Raw genomic sequence first — 15,659 nt, 5'->3', positions numbered from 1 at the left:
GTAGCGTTCATATGTACCAAGGTCTCCGTCACCCTTGGGATTTCCTGTCATGAACAGGCCCCTCCGCCCTGCTTTGATCACCTGAATCGTCATGTCCATCATCATCTCTCCCTATCTACAAATGGCACTGGGGTATAGCGCCCGGCCTGCTGGCCGGCATCAGCCCGATCTCATCTTCGTTTTTTTATATGTGTTTGTGTGTGTGAAAGTGCGTTATGGTTTCATGCGAGTATATTTTCAGCTGGACTCTCGCTATATATGTCAAAATTGCTTCGTCCATGGTCAAATCCAGCCCACCAGCGCTGTGCCCTAACAGCACTTCTAATGGACACTGAAGGACTTCGGTCCTCACCGTGAGGCGGCGCAATATCCCATTTCACCACATTAGCGCCTGCAACGGGACAAAGGGTATCGCCCGTGGCGATGAGACTCCCTACTCATCCTGACTTCAATAAATAAAGTTGTTATTTGTTTGTTGCGCTGGACATTCTCGATTACGGCGTGCACCTAGGAACCGTGCAGATATACTGTTCCTGGCGAGGGAAACGCTTCTGTCTTATGAATTAGACCCTACTATGACTGGTCTACTATGCAGAGTGCATGCAAGAGCCAACCGGACGAAAGTTACATGGTGTCATTCCCCCATGACACCCTCAAATTTCCCCCTGGGGGGGGGGGGATCCCTCAGCGGTTGAGAACCCCCTGGCATAGTGACTTCCTTTTTGGGCACTCAGCTTTAAACGTCATGGAGTAGACCGATCCACAGTTCTTCATTCACAGTTCATTTCCCACGACCTTGTGTTCTTGTACAATGTAGTTAACGCTCAAATTGATTGTCATCATCATCACCATCTCTGTTCTTCTCTGGTCATCATCTCTTTGTTTTCTCATCATCTCAACATCTGTTAGTACTTTCTGTGTGTAAGCGTACTGAGGTAGCCAGATCGACTTCGTCGAAACTTACATACCCATTTTTTTTTTCTTTATCACATCACAATCACCATCAAATTGATTGTCCTGTCTTGTTATCCTCCCTTTCATTGAATGTCCAGTCAAAAGTGTTGCGTCACTTTTCTGTTTCTTTTTTTTTTTTTCTTTTTTGCATTGCTAAGTGTCGCGACTGCAGTCCATTAACGCCCTTAATGACGCACTTCAACAACGCCTCTCGTGTACACACGACATTTGCATTTTTGTAAGCTCCACTTTATTTTCACGTGCTGTTAAATCCATTGTTTGACCATTTCTATCACAATCCATTTTACTAATGCAGCGTCCTATGTATTGAATAATTAAGCATGTACCATAAGGCAGACGATTATAGGTTGTTTACGGGCACCTTTAAAAATAAAACTTGAAACTTGAAACAGTTCTGGAACCACCATCTCCACATTTTTATTCTGATTTCCATTCCTTCCTTTCCTTGTGATGAGCAGAGCAGGAAGAGGAAATACCTCTTTAAACGAAAATTGCAGCTGGGTGACACCCCCGCTGGGGTCTGCTGATGGACTTCTTGGAAGCGTCTCAATGACGCGGAACTAAAATAATTCGGAGGCAAACAAATCTGAGGAGACGTACACACACAAAAAAAAAAAAAAACAAAAAAAAAACGCGTACGTAGAGATGGGACCCAGTGCTGAGCTGATGATTCCATTTACATTCTTGTCAAAAATGCATGTCAGTTCGGGAGTTTTCTTAAAGGTGGCACGAAAGCGCAAAAGGTCCTTCCTCCTCGCAGAATGAAAAATGTCGTTACCTTAACGCCAACACAAAAGGAACGGGATTCATCGGTTGCGTCATTCGGGATTTATGAGCAAAAGAAACCGCCATAGTTGCTTTCCTTCTCCCTCTCCTTCTCAAGGACCGCGACAATGCGGAGAAGCCTCGGGATTGGTCACCTCAAATGATCTCCCGCCATGATTGGACAATACGTTTGAGGAGGCCAATGAGGGTCAGGACCTCTAAGAAAAGTAACGTAATACAAATTGACCCGGAATCGTCTGGGCAAATCTCACAACATAGTTGAAGGAGTATAGGGAATTAGTACGGTATATGTCTGACGAAACAGTATAAGAATGACAATGTCGAAGGATATCAATAAGATTAGACTACATCAAAAACGTCTACTCTCTGGAATCTCGTATCGTCGTCCTGACATTTCTTTGTACCTCCTGCGTGGGGCTTCAATATTCTGTCTGATCTGCCTATATAAACATAATTCCGTTTATCGCCGTGTTAGATATATTTTAACTATCCGTACCACCCTTTCCGCTCGCGTTCAACTCCTATTCTGAGCTCATAGTCCTGCAGCTATGTGATCTCAAACGAAGGGGAACTGCATGTAAAGCCCTGTTTCGCGTACATGTGCGTCGATGTGCTGAATATTTATGCAAATCCGAGTGAATATTCTTGCGCTCTCCGCGATTTTTCTGCGAGTTAAGCGATATAGCATACCGCGTCACATCTGTTCGGTGTTTATTTTTAAGTGGAATAGATAGCTCACTCACTGAAATATCTACCACGCCGCTTCTTTTGCCGTGCAGAGAGCCTCATCCGCACAAAATAACAAATGCATGCACGCTACATAGACGAATTCTCCCATCGCCCTGTCCAGGTCGAATGCAATAAAGACTGCGAATGCTTTGTTCTTGGATAACACGTAGGTGTGCCCTGAATTTGACGCAGCTCTGCATGCGTTAAGCACCACATGCCAAACAGCCCTTGGGCTAGTTCAGCCCGTCTGTTCTTCGTAGAAGGTAACTATTACCTGAACGAACGCAACTTGGTGCCTCTTCAAAGATCCCCATCGTCATCTCGTCATCTCTCATCATCGTCATCACTCATATTAGACCCCCTAGCTGTGAGGTAGCGTTCCATTCCTAGAGTAGAAAGAATCCCCACTTCGTCGTCAAAATATAATTGTTGTCGTTGTTGTTCCCTTGCACCACGGCGCTGTTTTCTGTTGTGCACGGCATTCATTCATTAAACGTGCACTAAATTGCAAAAATTCCTCCTCGCGGAATGAAGGATCCCGTTACCTTGATACCAATACAAAAGGAACGGGATTCATCCGTTGCGTCGTTCGCGATTTATGATCGATAAGCAAAAAACGCAACACAGGATTTCGGACTTTTCCCTAGCTACGCTGCTAGGCCCCACACAACATAGTCAGGTGACAAAGGCATTTGTTCAGTTCCTGTGGATCTGTGGCCTCCTGGGTGAACTATGATCAATTTCGTGTTTGTTTACATTTTTGTCTGTTTTTTTTTCTTTTTCTTTTCTTTTCTCCTTTCTTTCCTGGGAATAGCATGCCGCCGTAGGGCAGGCGAACCTTTGCCTCCTTTTTTTTTATAATATACATAATCCCCCCCCCAATGTGCCCAGCCTTTGCAAACCTTGCACTAAATCCACTCCTGGTTCGGTTCGTACTTCTCATGTCACATCAGACACTAATATTCCATGAAGTCATCCACAACAGTATTTGGGCGGCGCTTACTCCTGGACGTGCTAGGCTTTGCTCTGCTCAATGTTTGCTGTGCCTTGCGTTTCTCTGGAATATTTCTTTGGAGTAATAAACACGTGCAGCACATGGTCCACCTTCAAGTACAATATTGGCACAACACCTTCAAGCACAACAAAGGTATGAGCTGCGGAACTACTGACAGGCGATTTTAGCCAACCGCGTCCCCGACAGTAAAAAGCACCTTTACGTTTACAAGTTGAAGCATTTGTTGCAATTTGCCCCATAGCGGCACGGCACCGGTAAACGCCATTTTGCCGCCGAGGGAAGCGCCATAAGTTACTACTAGAGTTTGGGAAGTGAAGACTGCGAAAGAAGGACCAACGTACAAGTACGTCCCAACTTTAGCGCGTCTCGTGTTGTCTCGGGGGCGATCCGCTCTACGCAGCACAAGTTCCTGGGTGTGCACCTGGACAGGCAGTTGACTTGGTCGAAAGAGGTGAAAGCCATCGGACGAAATGTATGTCTGCTTCTCAATGCCATGCGTGCATCGGCCGGACTCACCTGGGGGCCCCAGACCAAGATCCTCAAGCAACTGTACACGTCTTTGGTACTACCACATATCATGTACCGTCTCCCGGCCCTCCACAACCTCTGCAACGCTAACAGGAACAACCTGGAATGCATTCACGCTCGCGCGATTAAAATCATACTCGGCGTCCCGAGCAGTATACTCCACAAGCTGCTCCACTAGAGGAAGCCAACCAACGTACACAGCATCTGCTCAAAGCAAAGGAGGTCGTCAAAGGACACCTGAGCCACCAAGCGCGTCACACGGCTCACCCTCTGGCATACATAGCTGTAACCCGACCTAATTCTGGCTTTGGCACAGCGGTCAGAAACCTCCAGCAACACATCCCAACTGGATACAAGAAAGACAGGCAGCCAAACACATCTCCTTGGAGAGAGCCAGCGCCACCTCCAGCATGCACCACTATCCCTGGCAATACCAAAAAGAGCAACATGCCTCCTGAAGTTGTTAGGAAGCTTGCACTGGAGTTAGTCACAGAGCTAGGGGAACGCAATACCCCGTGTATAATGAAATGATGACCGCCCTCTGAAGCACAGGCGGCAAGCCTCACCGCCCGCAGCACATCGTTCCCATCGCGGCTTCTCCCGCACCTGTTTTTTCCTCTTTCTCTTTCCTTTTTTTAAGGAGTAGCAAGCCGGCACTTGCCTGGCTGACATCTCCTTTGTGTGATTAAACATATACCCCCCCCCCCCCCGTGTATACTGGCGGTTCCGTGTCTACGATCCCCGTAATGCCGAGACTTTACAGAGCAAGCTAAGCCACAAGACTTTGTCCACGGCTGCGGAACTTCACGGAATACTCAGCACTGAAGTACATGACGACTCACCGGCCGCAAACGTGGGTTGCCTTTACTGACTCCCGATCTGCCATCCAAACACTAGACTCAAACAAGGAGACCAGCAATGACGACATGCGAGGCAAAATTACCAAGACATGCGGTAAACTCAACCGAGACGGACATCAGGTCCATCCTGTCCAGCCATTGAAAGATCCCTGGAAAGAAGAAGGCGGACGAGGCTGCAAAAGAAGTCCGCTGCCTGACATGCAGGGATAACATACTACTGACCAAAGACGACATCGAAAGGGCAGGAAAGCGAACAGCAGATGTGGAGATGAAGAAGCTCCTGGACAATCTACACTGGAGACACCCCAGGCTTCTAGCACTCGATGGTCCATATAAGTATACAGGCTACAGGTACATGAGAGTAAAAACCGGGACTGTTCTACTTAAAAGGGGGGAAAGGGGGGGAAAACTATACTTAACGTTTCGAGCGAACGCTGTTCCTCAGAAAAAAGGGGGGAACAGGAAGCAATAGTGCCGTAGGATGTTAAACATACTGCCCAGCCCGCTAGGGGGCTGCACGTGAACGTGCTAACTAGGGCAGCATGTGTAACACCGGTCGACAGTTGATTAGAAGCCTAGAACCAGTCTGTCGTTCAGGCCCGTTGGACGGGTAGTGTTCAGATAATGTATCAGGCGGCTCTCCTCCCGTTTTCGCGCGTTTGCGGAATCGAAACCGGAGCGGAGAACAATAACGCGAATGTTATCAATAGTGTGGCCGAGACTAGAGAAATGTTTAGAAACCAAGGTTATCTGGTGGTTGCTGATACCTCCAGAAATTTGTAAATATACGAGTCGAACCTAGTATACGGTTGTGTTCCTGGCAGTCCTTTTATCGTTCTGTAGATACATGAGCCGAACTGACGCAGCACTCATTCATCCATTCCGACTTGGTACTGCTTTCACAAGAGCTGTATAAGCTGAACATGACCGAAGAACCTGCATGTAGAGAACGTCACACATGAGAAGGTGACATCCATCTAATACTGCACTGCACCAAATATGAGGACGAGAGAAAGATCCTCGAAAAGCGTCTCTTCACACTGGACGGCCGGCCACTTAGCATATTGCAAAGATTCTGGGTGCATGGTCTACAAACGACAAATGCCGCAAGGCAGCAGGCTACCTGCTACATTTCCTCAAGGCCGCAAACTTGCGGGACCTGTGACACGTGTGCTTCAGCGCGCATCTTCATTTCCCTGTGCCTGTGATTTTTTTTTTTTTTTTTTTGTGTGTGTGTGTGTGAATTTTCTTTCTTGGTCCGGGTGAACTTTTTTTTTTTTGAAGCGTAGCAAGCCAAAGCTGATCTATCTCAACACTTAAAAAGAAGAAGAAAAGTGGAGCTGCTTGCGCCAGAAGGGGACCAGAAAAGTTGACCATTTCAATGTGCCCCATTTCCCCTACACTTTCCCCTTTTCTCTTCTTCATAACAAACGCGGCATAGGGAGCGGCTCGTCATTGGTCATCCTCAGATGATTTGTCCAATCATCGCAGGACATCGTTTGATGAGACCAATGACAGACCGCTCCGTGTTACCGGGCTTCTCCGTGTTACATTGATTGCGTTTAACGACTGGCAGACGCATTCCTGTACCAGGGTCTTTGCTTGTAGAATGGGGAGGGGGGGGGGCGGTATGTTTATTCAAAAAAGAAAGGAGAGGGAGGGGGAATAGCTTGTAGCCTGCATTCTTAAAAATCAACTTCACCGCATAGCATGATCCTAGCCATCATCTCAAATGGAGGTGTACGCCTTTCTTGTGACACTTATGCTGTTCATAATTGTCACAAAAAAGGCATACGCCTCCGGTTTTCAACAAATCAGAGCAGATAACGATATCATTCGAGATTATGGTTGGCTATAGGAGCGTGCTATGCGGTGATGTTCATTTCTAAGCGTGTGTAGCACAGAATCGCCATATTCGAGCGATGCATCCGAGACTATACTCTTGTTACGTGTTTGCTCCGTGACTGTACTTAGAGCACCGTTTCTTTTCCCTAGGTGAGCAGGAATTCCTGCGTCAGTGGTCTAATCGGAACACATGCGGGAAGTATGGGCGCGTTGCTGTGAAGAACCTCGTTCAAGGGGTTCAGACTAGGTAAACAGTGTAAATAGTCAGAACCAATGTTTAAGTCGAATTTTGCCTGATAAGTGTACATACGAACGATAGATTGTACATATATCCAAATTGCTACGAAAAGGCGTAAGCCCCCATCGCTCACGGAATCAGAAGTGGTAACCCTGTCATTCGTGGCAGAGAGTGAGGTAGCAAGTAGAACTTTGCAACCTTTTCGGCACAACATATGCGACATATATTACGTCCTGAAAGGTATAACTGCTCCACCCTTTCTTCTGAGAGTCTAATATGCAGCCTTGAAGTGAAGCATGTCATTTATCAAAACATTTAAGTAGAAGCAACAAATAGAGCGTTCCCCAAAAAAACATTGCATTGAGGTTGCAGTCCTGGTGGAATGATTGTCCGAATAAATCATGTACGACCTCTCATGCGAACAAAGCGCTGTCACCGTTCCGGTGTCATATCATTCATAAAAGTTAGATTATGCTATTAATTTATTTTTTACGTCACATATGACAATGATGAAAGATTTCCCATATGCCACAGAAGTACGTGACCAATCGATGTGGTCGAAAAGTCATTCATCAAAGGAAATGGCGGACAATGTCGACGTCGGTTGCAGTCAACGTACAAACTGGAGGTGCTCGTGTGTCATCGTTGTGAAAAGTAAACGCAGCTCCTTGACGTGCCTCTTGTAGTATTGGGATTCGAATATCGAGACGAGAGCTCTGTTTCAGATATCTATTTTTCCCTTTTCTGAAGAGATATGGGAAAGTACTGACAAACCGTATTGAATACGAGCAATCTCTGGAAAAGTCGTGGTTTAAGTCAATTTTGGCGCACTGCAGATCTATTTCATTGTTACAGAATCATTCATTTATCGAAGTTCTGCAACTACAAACAAACTTTAATACTCTCGGTGAGCATTCAAAACAATCTTGGCACTATGTAACTATAAAAAAAAGTAACAATTGCCCCTTCTGAAAGGAGCAGCGGCACTGGAGCAGGAGCAGTGACTTTCATGTATCCACGCAACTCAAAGTCAAACTATGACAGGAAATCATTAGAACTTATATCGTCATCAATATGTTGAGATAGCTATCATTCCTTAGGAGATCCTTCAGTAATAATAAAAAGTTAACGTTGTCGTTTCTTCCTGGACACGCGCTAGTTAAAACACTTAATTGTGTATAACGTAGTGTGTATTAAGATTATTTAGTATTTACCGAATAACAATTTAATTAACTGCTCCTGTACAATGTAAGTTGGGAAAGAAGCCTCTGTGAAGCCAGATTGGCTTTTTCTGCTTCCACATGAAAATACAATGAACTCAATTCCTGTGCCCAACTTGTTGTCATGTATGCACAAGTTGGCAGTTACCGCATTTTTCCTTCTTGTCTGCTCTTGGTGCTCATGGCGACTCTTAGATTTTCTTCAACGCGAAAGCGGTTTCGTCAAAGTTGAGCTAGGAAAGTCAGTGGTTTTAAAACTTGCATCTTAGAGATGAGTAAATGAACGCATTAAGCGAAACAAGAATGAATGAAGTATGCTGCGAATTAACAATTCAGTTAGTGCTAATCACATGATTACGGGCAGGCTCATGCTGGCAGTAAAATCATGCTGCACCTCTTTTAAAATGTATTTCACTTCGCTCCACTCTTTCAATCAATTGTTTTTATTTAATCCGCATCGCTTCATTGCACTTCACTTTACAATTCGTCTTGGATTATTTAAAACTGCGTACATTCCTAAAAACAGAGCTTCACAACATAACACGATAAAAGCCAGCCATTGTGCAGAATGATACCTTTACCACTCACGATTTGTATAGGAAGCGCGGGGCGCACGACTTTTTGTAACAAACACCATAACTGCATAAGTGTCACAGAAAGGCGTACGCCTCCCCCCTTTTTAAACAGATCGGGGGAGAGATCAATGTCATTTGGGCACGGGCCGTACGTCTTTTTCTGACGCTTAACGTAACTGCATAAGTGTCAGAACGTGGTGGTGGTGACGTTGAAAGGGCTCGCCGTTCTCGGCCTCACAGGGTTGGGCAACGTCACAACTGACGCCCTGGGGAAACGTGCGTCCTTGGCCGACTTCTAAATGAACTTTGCCGGCATAGTATGTCTGAAAGCGTCTGAGGAAAACTCGGGAAAAACCCCCAGACAGCACAGCCGGCACCGGGATTCGAACCCGGGTACCTCCCAGTCTCGACGTGACATGGCCAGCACGCTAACCACTAACCACGCAAAACTGTCAGCAAAAAACCGTACCCCTCCGGTTTTGAACAAACCGCAAGAGAGGAGGATGTCATTCGGGATTATGGTTAGCAGAGAACGTGTGATGCAGTGGAGTTCTGTTCAAAGAGTAAAGGAATCACTCCTTTACGGAGCGCTCACAAAAGGTTCCTTCTTATAACGTAACTCCGTGAAATTCGAAAAGTACTCTCAAAGTACAAGACGTCAATTGACGGCAGATCCTGCGCCACTGTCTTTCAAACTCATCCATCATTCCATGAAGTGGAAGGAGACAGCGAACGACGTTTTGACGGTCGTTTTTCGTCATTCGGCAAATCCTAGAAACGCTCAAGGTGATGGGCATCTGACAGAGAGCCCCGTACAAACGCATCCTTGAAGGAGACAACGCGTTAGTGTCTCCCGTGACAGGGTAAGTGATGCCCTTTTCTCCCGCTACTCGGTTACAGCGATGTTCCAGGACTACTTCCGCACAGACAGTAAGGGAAGCGACCTGTCAATCATTCAAGCTTGTCGCGCCGATTCGCTCTCCCTCTGTTTTCTGTGACCGCAAGACACCGTCGGCATGGAGATGGGAATGACACGGCCGGGTTCACGCCGGGTTCACTGTGTGCTTGGTTGATATCGATTTCGCTTCAGCCATGAAGACCGTGTCTCTGTTACAGGGACATTAAAATGGAAATGTTTCTTTTCGTGGAATAAAAGGTGTCGTTACCTTGGCATCAACGCAGAAAGAGCGGAGTTCGTCGTTTGCGTCGTTCATGATTTATGGTAATTTCCCTCCCCCTCTAAAGAAGGGCAACAACGCGGAGCGTGCGCCTATTGGTCTCCTCATGCGTTTTGTCCAATCTTCGCCGGTGATCGTTTGAAGAAAGCAATCGGAGGTCTCTTCGCATTGTCGCGTTTCGTAAGACGGGAGAAGGAAATTGTACAAACCTTTGCCCTGTGGCGCCCCTTTAAGGAGTAACAAATTATTGTACAGTCCCGATATTTGTATTTGGAGACGAAGCAGATGCTGACATCTGAGTTGAGTTTGAGTTTGAATATAAAAAACGGAGCGAGAAATTGAATTCGTCACCTCGACGAATTCTGCTAATACCATAATGAACCCCCAGACGAATGAACTTCGCAAAAAGGAACAAGAAAAAAAGAGAACATCTCCCCCTCTCCCCCACTGTATAGGCACATGCATATCTGCATTCCCCATAGGTGAAAGGAACCGCGACACACTAAAGGATGGAACAAGGAACTCTATGACACATCAATATCATCAACGTCGTCATTCTTTTCGTCAACATCAACATCAACATCAACATCCATAGCACGCGCGTGCAGTTCATTCTAAAAACACTAAAAAAAGGTGGTGGTGGGTGGGTGGTGGTGGTGGGGATGGGACTGTTTGCCGTCGTCAGACACGCTCAGGAGGTCACTACTTCACAGGGAACTGCGCCAACATTTGTTTTAAAGCGTCCGAGGGAAACCCAGTGGAAACACCCAGAGAGCACGGCCGGCACCCGAACTCGGACCAGGGTAACATACTGGTCGCGGCGCTGAATGAAAATAAGAGAGAGAGAGAGAGAGAGAGAGAGAGAGAAAAAAGACATCAGAACATTCCAAAAACTGCACCGCATGACACATTCAGAACCAAACGCCATTCCGAGTGATATCCTTCTACCTTTGATTCATTGAGAATGAGAGACGAGCACCTTTTCGTGGCAATTCGGATGTGTGTTAATCGTCAGAAAAATTCGGTGTCCTCAATTATGTTTCCCGAACTTGTTACGCCCACATGATCGTCATCTACTTTCACTGGATGTCCACGCCGGCGCGAGCGGACTGCTGTGCCGGCGACCGTTCGCATCAAGTACATGCTGACCCCAGACGTCGGCGAAACAGGTCTGCGCCTATTGTTTTCGCAGTCGAGCGGAAAACCGTCGAGCCCTCGACCTTTTTCCGTCGAGAAAACGTCGTATGCTGGTCAGCCTTAAGTGTGGAAATCTATAGAATCCAGATCTTGAACTCTAAAAAATTTGGAAATCTGGAAAGTTCCTGTTGGTTGAAAAAAGGCGAACGAACACAATGAACGACACTACAAAGTGATGACCTTTTCATCCTCATTATTAACGTCTTTTGCGTTTCAATCATGTGCAACCCAGTGAAGGTCACAGGAGTGCACAAAACCACACAATCAGAAACGGACGTCGCTTGACAGGGTCCTTCACATTACACTAGACCTTTCGTTCAGCGGAGAATCCCCAGTGACCCGATGCTTTTCCTTATCCTGGTCAGTGGGCCTCCCTTTTTCAGCGGTGCAAAGAAAGACGGGTAAAGGTTTTGGGACATCCCACGCACAACCAGCAAGGATTGTCGAAAGACGTGAGGCGTGAAACAGGGAGTAGAGGCGACGGCGCGCTTATACAGTAAGCCAAATTGAAAAGCCTGCACGCGGCTGTCACCTTTCGAAAATCTCATTGAGGTAGCGTCACAGAGCAAGAGCCTGGTGTGGAGAGGCACTTTCGAACAACAAATGCCACGCTCAACTATATACCTTTCGATGGGAGGCTGGGGATATTGTTTCGAAAAAAGGAAAAAAAAGCTTTTTACCAGGCAGACCTAAGGCTCGCGAGAGCCCTCACGACCATTCCAGGTGGCGTGTGAAAGGATAAGCTTTTACAGGATTTCCGTCCTGAAACTGAAAAGCTGTTTTATTTCTGCCACCGTTCCTGTACGTTGTTTTGAAAGCGTCCGTGCCATTAGTGTTGGTCAGAAATCACACGATAGCTTGCAACATCAATGGTGGCGGTGGTGGTGGAACTACACTAGGTGCATTCTTTTCGCTTGCACCTCCTGCACCAGATCTGAACTGGGTTATTTGCGTGCTGCACTTTCCTGTTGAAGAGAAAGATATTACTAATAAAGTTCCTTTCAGCTGGAAAGTGCAGCTCCCGAAAACCTGTCTTGCGTGGAGTCCAAGGTAGTGCAGTCCAGTGCAAGTGAAACGAATGCGCTTACTGTTTAAACAGAACTTCGCCACGTAACACGCTCATAGCCAACAATCATTCCGAATGATATTATAGCGATCACGGGGCAGGTGATCGCTATAATATCATTCGGAATGATTGTTGGCTATGAGCGAATGATGGCTATGACGAATGATATTATAGCGATCACGGGGCAGGTCACGTCGAGACTGGGAGGTACCCGGGTTCGAATCCCGGTGCCGGCTGTGCTGTCTGGGGTTTTTCCTGGGTTTTCCTCAGACGCTTTCAGACATATGTCGGCACAGTTCCCTTAGAAGTCGGCCCAGGACGCACATTCCCCCAAGGCGTGAGTCGTGACGTTGCCCACGTACGTGAGGCCGACAACGGCAAGCCCTATCACCACCACCACCACCCGGGGCAGGTGCGCTTGAGGAGTGATGGCGATGACTCGTGTGCTGAAGATGCGGTGATCGCTACAATATCATTCTGTGTATTGATTTGTTGAAAATGGGAGGAGGCGCTATCTGGGACATATTATCTTGTTCCAGATAGGCGCCTGTCCCCTGTTTTGAACAAATCAGGACACTGAATGATATTATTCGGAATGATGGTTGGCTAGGAGCGCGCTATGTGGTGAAGTGCTCTTTTAACAGTGTATAGTGGCTAGATAACATGAAAGAGGGTTAAAAATTGGGTGGTTCCGTGGATCATGATTAAAAGCGCAAAAACCCCAGTGCCGGGGAGCTAAAATAACAGGCACAGACACATTGCACTGACTGGCGAACCAAGAAACTTTATTGTCTTTAAAATCCGCTCATATCCCGACCTTCCTGATATTTGCTCCGCCTTCTTCTCAAGGTTGCCCCTCCTCCAACTGGTCTCCCTGATCCCGTGTTCTTACAATGCCCCGTTATTCCTCCCTATCAGTAGCAGTACGTTCTTTATCACCATCAAGAAATAGATAATATGCCTGGTGTGCACAGGGGTGGCAACCAATGCATTGCTCCACAGACGAAAGCGTGCTGGGCGAACTAGTCCACTATAGGGCGAACGCCATGTATTCTGGATAGGTCATGGGCACACGTCACAGCAAACGTCACCGCACACGTGACCTTAAAGACACAAGTGAAAGGGTGCAGGCTAGCTGGTATAGATCCATGAAGAAGACCGAGAGACACGGACACAGAAGATTGTAGAGGTTGCCAGCCTTGCTTCAAGGACACTACAGTGCTTGCGTGGGAACCCTACGCACACCGAAGGTTGTTTCGGGAATCCTTGGAGATTGACACCAGGGGAAACGTAGTTAGCAATGCGTCTTTTATCCCTCTCGCACCCCTTCGAAGATTTTTAGCTTTTAAGTTGAGATGAACTAATAAATTTTATTGCTGTGTCTGAGAACCTACGTGTGTCGTCTTCTGTGTCCGTGTCTCTCGAGTCTTCTTCATGGACCTTAAAGACGGCCGCGCCCGTGATCGGAGGCCAAACCGTTTGTAAACAAAGAGTTCACTGTTTCTGTGCGCCGTTTTGTACCTTTTTCGATCCCCGTAATTATTTATATCCGCAAATTTTCTATCGGCCAAATTTTTGTTTCCTTTGGTGAATCGCTTGCTTCTCTAAGGGCCCATTCTGGCTGACCCGCGTTACCCGCATCGTCTTTCGTCTGCATTTGGATAGGGAGGCGCCACTGTGTTGGACAGGTCTCTCTCTTCCCTCTTCTTGGGAAGCTTGAAACTGCAATATGTATTTCGGTGAGTCCGGGAAAATTGTAGGTATTGCACCGGCTTTCAGTTGGGGCCTTTCTCGTTTCGTGCATACGACATCGCCGTAAATAACTGCTTTAATTTAACTGCTGCATAATAACCTTTCAATGAACCCCTCTTCAAAACGACATTCGCATACCGCCGAGTGCGGTTCAAGATGTTTGTCTGCTCTTTGCAGATTCTTTTCCCATTTCTTGAAGAGCTCGGGATCGCCTGGCACACCGAAAGAGCATACTTGTTTCCGCACGTGTGATAAGCAGTCTTGCATTTCACAACAAAGTAAGTCTTTGCACGTTGCTTTTTCTTTGCTGCGGGGTTGGACGCTGTTTATTTATCGCGCATTAACACCAATGAAGCAGCACGCTGGAGCACTCAAGGCAAAGAAAACAGCAGTGACAAACCGCAATAAAGCAACAGCATGGAAGATGAATACTACTAGCCAACACTTTGGAGGGGGCGTTCAAGTGGCATACATACGTAGAGCAGTGCACCTAACGGGCATCTTCCGCGATTCTCCCGCTATGCCGAGGAGAAGGCGTTGACCGCTCCTCACACCAGGCATATTATCTTGCTACCATAATGGAACTGCTTGCCGTTGTCGGCCATGCTTAGGCAGGCAACGTCAAGACTATCGCAGGGGGGATCGTGCGTCCTGGACCGACTTCACAGGGAACTGTGCCGACATTTCTGTTAATGCGGTGGGATGATGGCACGATACGCGCTTGACGTCGACAGGTCCCCCCAAGCCTTCTTTGCTTTCTTCTCAGGTCACGCGCTGCTTATACGCGCTTGTGGTCTACATCACGAGTCACATGCCAGGGGAATAGGTGCCGTCACGATGGACTCTCCTCCCGTCCCTCCGATACGCTCTTTCAAAGAGTGGAGAATGTCTAACAGAGGGCATCGCGCGCGCGTGTAGGTCGCATGCGCCCGTCGTTCTTTCGCAGGAGCTCATTTTATTCGTGGCAGAAGACGCCACAGCAAAAAAATGGTTCACCTAAGTGTTCCTTTAATCACGTGACGCTACCCGATTACATATTGGATATTTGATTAGACGCGACTGAAACGGATGGACAACGCAGGCACGCATGGCACGTTAGGCCGGATCTTCAGGCAACGCGCCTATTTTTTCTTTGCACTCCTATCGTGCATATTTAATATATAAGCACGAATTAAGAAACACTTTAGTCCCACTTTTATTGTGCCTATAAATGTAGATTTGGAGATTCGTGCCTATAATGATGGAGGGAAATGTTTATTGAAAACCTTCACCTACCTGACCTTCACCTTGACCTGAAGGTGAGTGACCTTCAGGTCAGAGCTCGCCTGAAGGTGGCCTCTCGGCAGATACCGGATGTAATTCTTTTTCTTTACGCTTGAGTGTTGTGAAATCGAGGCGCGCGCGTTGGTGCGCTCGCCTCCTGTCACGTGGTACACTTTCGGGTTTCGCGGGACAGAAAAAAAAAAAAAAAAAATTGCACACAAGTCGGACGCTGCAGGAAACATTTGCAATGTTATTTGCAATGGTATTTCTCGACGCGCTCAACAACATTCTAATTCACATCTCGGCCCTAACGCGAACAATAAAAAAAGTTAACTAATGAATTGCGCCTAATTAATTGATTGGCCACCATGAAAGGAGGCTGGAACACGCGACTTCGCACAGCATTCTGCAATTTTCATTCGCCTATGACGC

The 15,659-nt window shown here is 46.9% G+C and overlaps 1 long non-coding RNA gene across 1 annotated transcript in view; it reads left to right on the top strand.

The window, feature by feature from the left end:
• The window catches only part of LOC135400748 (uncharacterized), a 153,606-nt gene extending 139,351 nt beyond the window's left edge, over positions 1 to 14,255 (top strand). Inside the window, exon 3 of the long non-coding RNA XR_010424639.1 lies at positions 14,142 to 14,255. This is a non-coding gene — a long non-coding RNA (uncharacterized LOC135400748). The remainder of the gene's footprint in view (positions 1 to 14,141) is intronic.
• The last annotated feature ends 1,404 nt before the right edge of the window (positions 14,256 to 15,659 follow it).

This window comes from Ornithodoros turicata, chromosome 7 (genome assembly GCF_037126465.1).
Source record: "Ornithodoros turicata isolate Travis chromosome 7, ASM3712646v1, whole genome shotgun sequence".
Classification (NCBI taxonomy): Eukaryota; Metazoa; Arthropoda; class Arachnida; order Ixodida; family Argasidae; genus Ornithodoros; species Ornithodoros turicata.
Note: the sequence above shows the minus strand (reverse complement) of the source record. Positions and strands in the feature narration are given on the sequence as shown.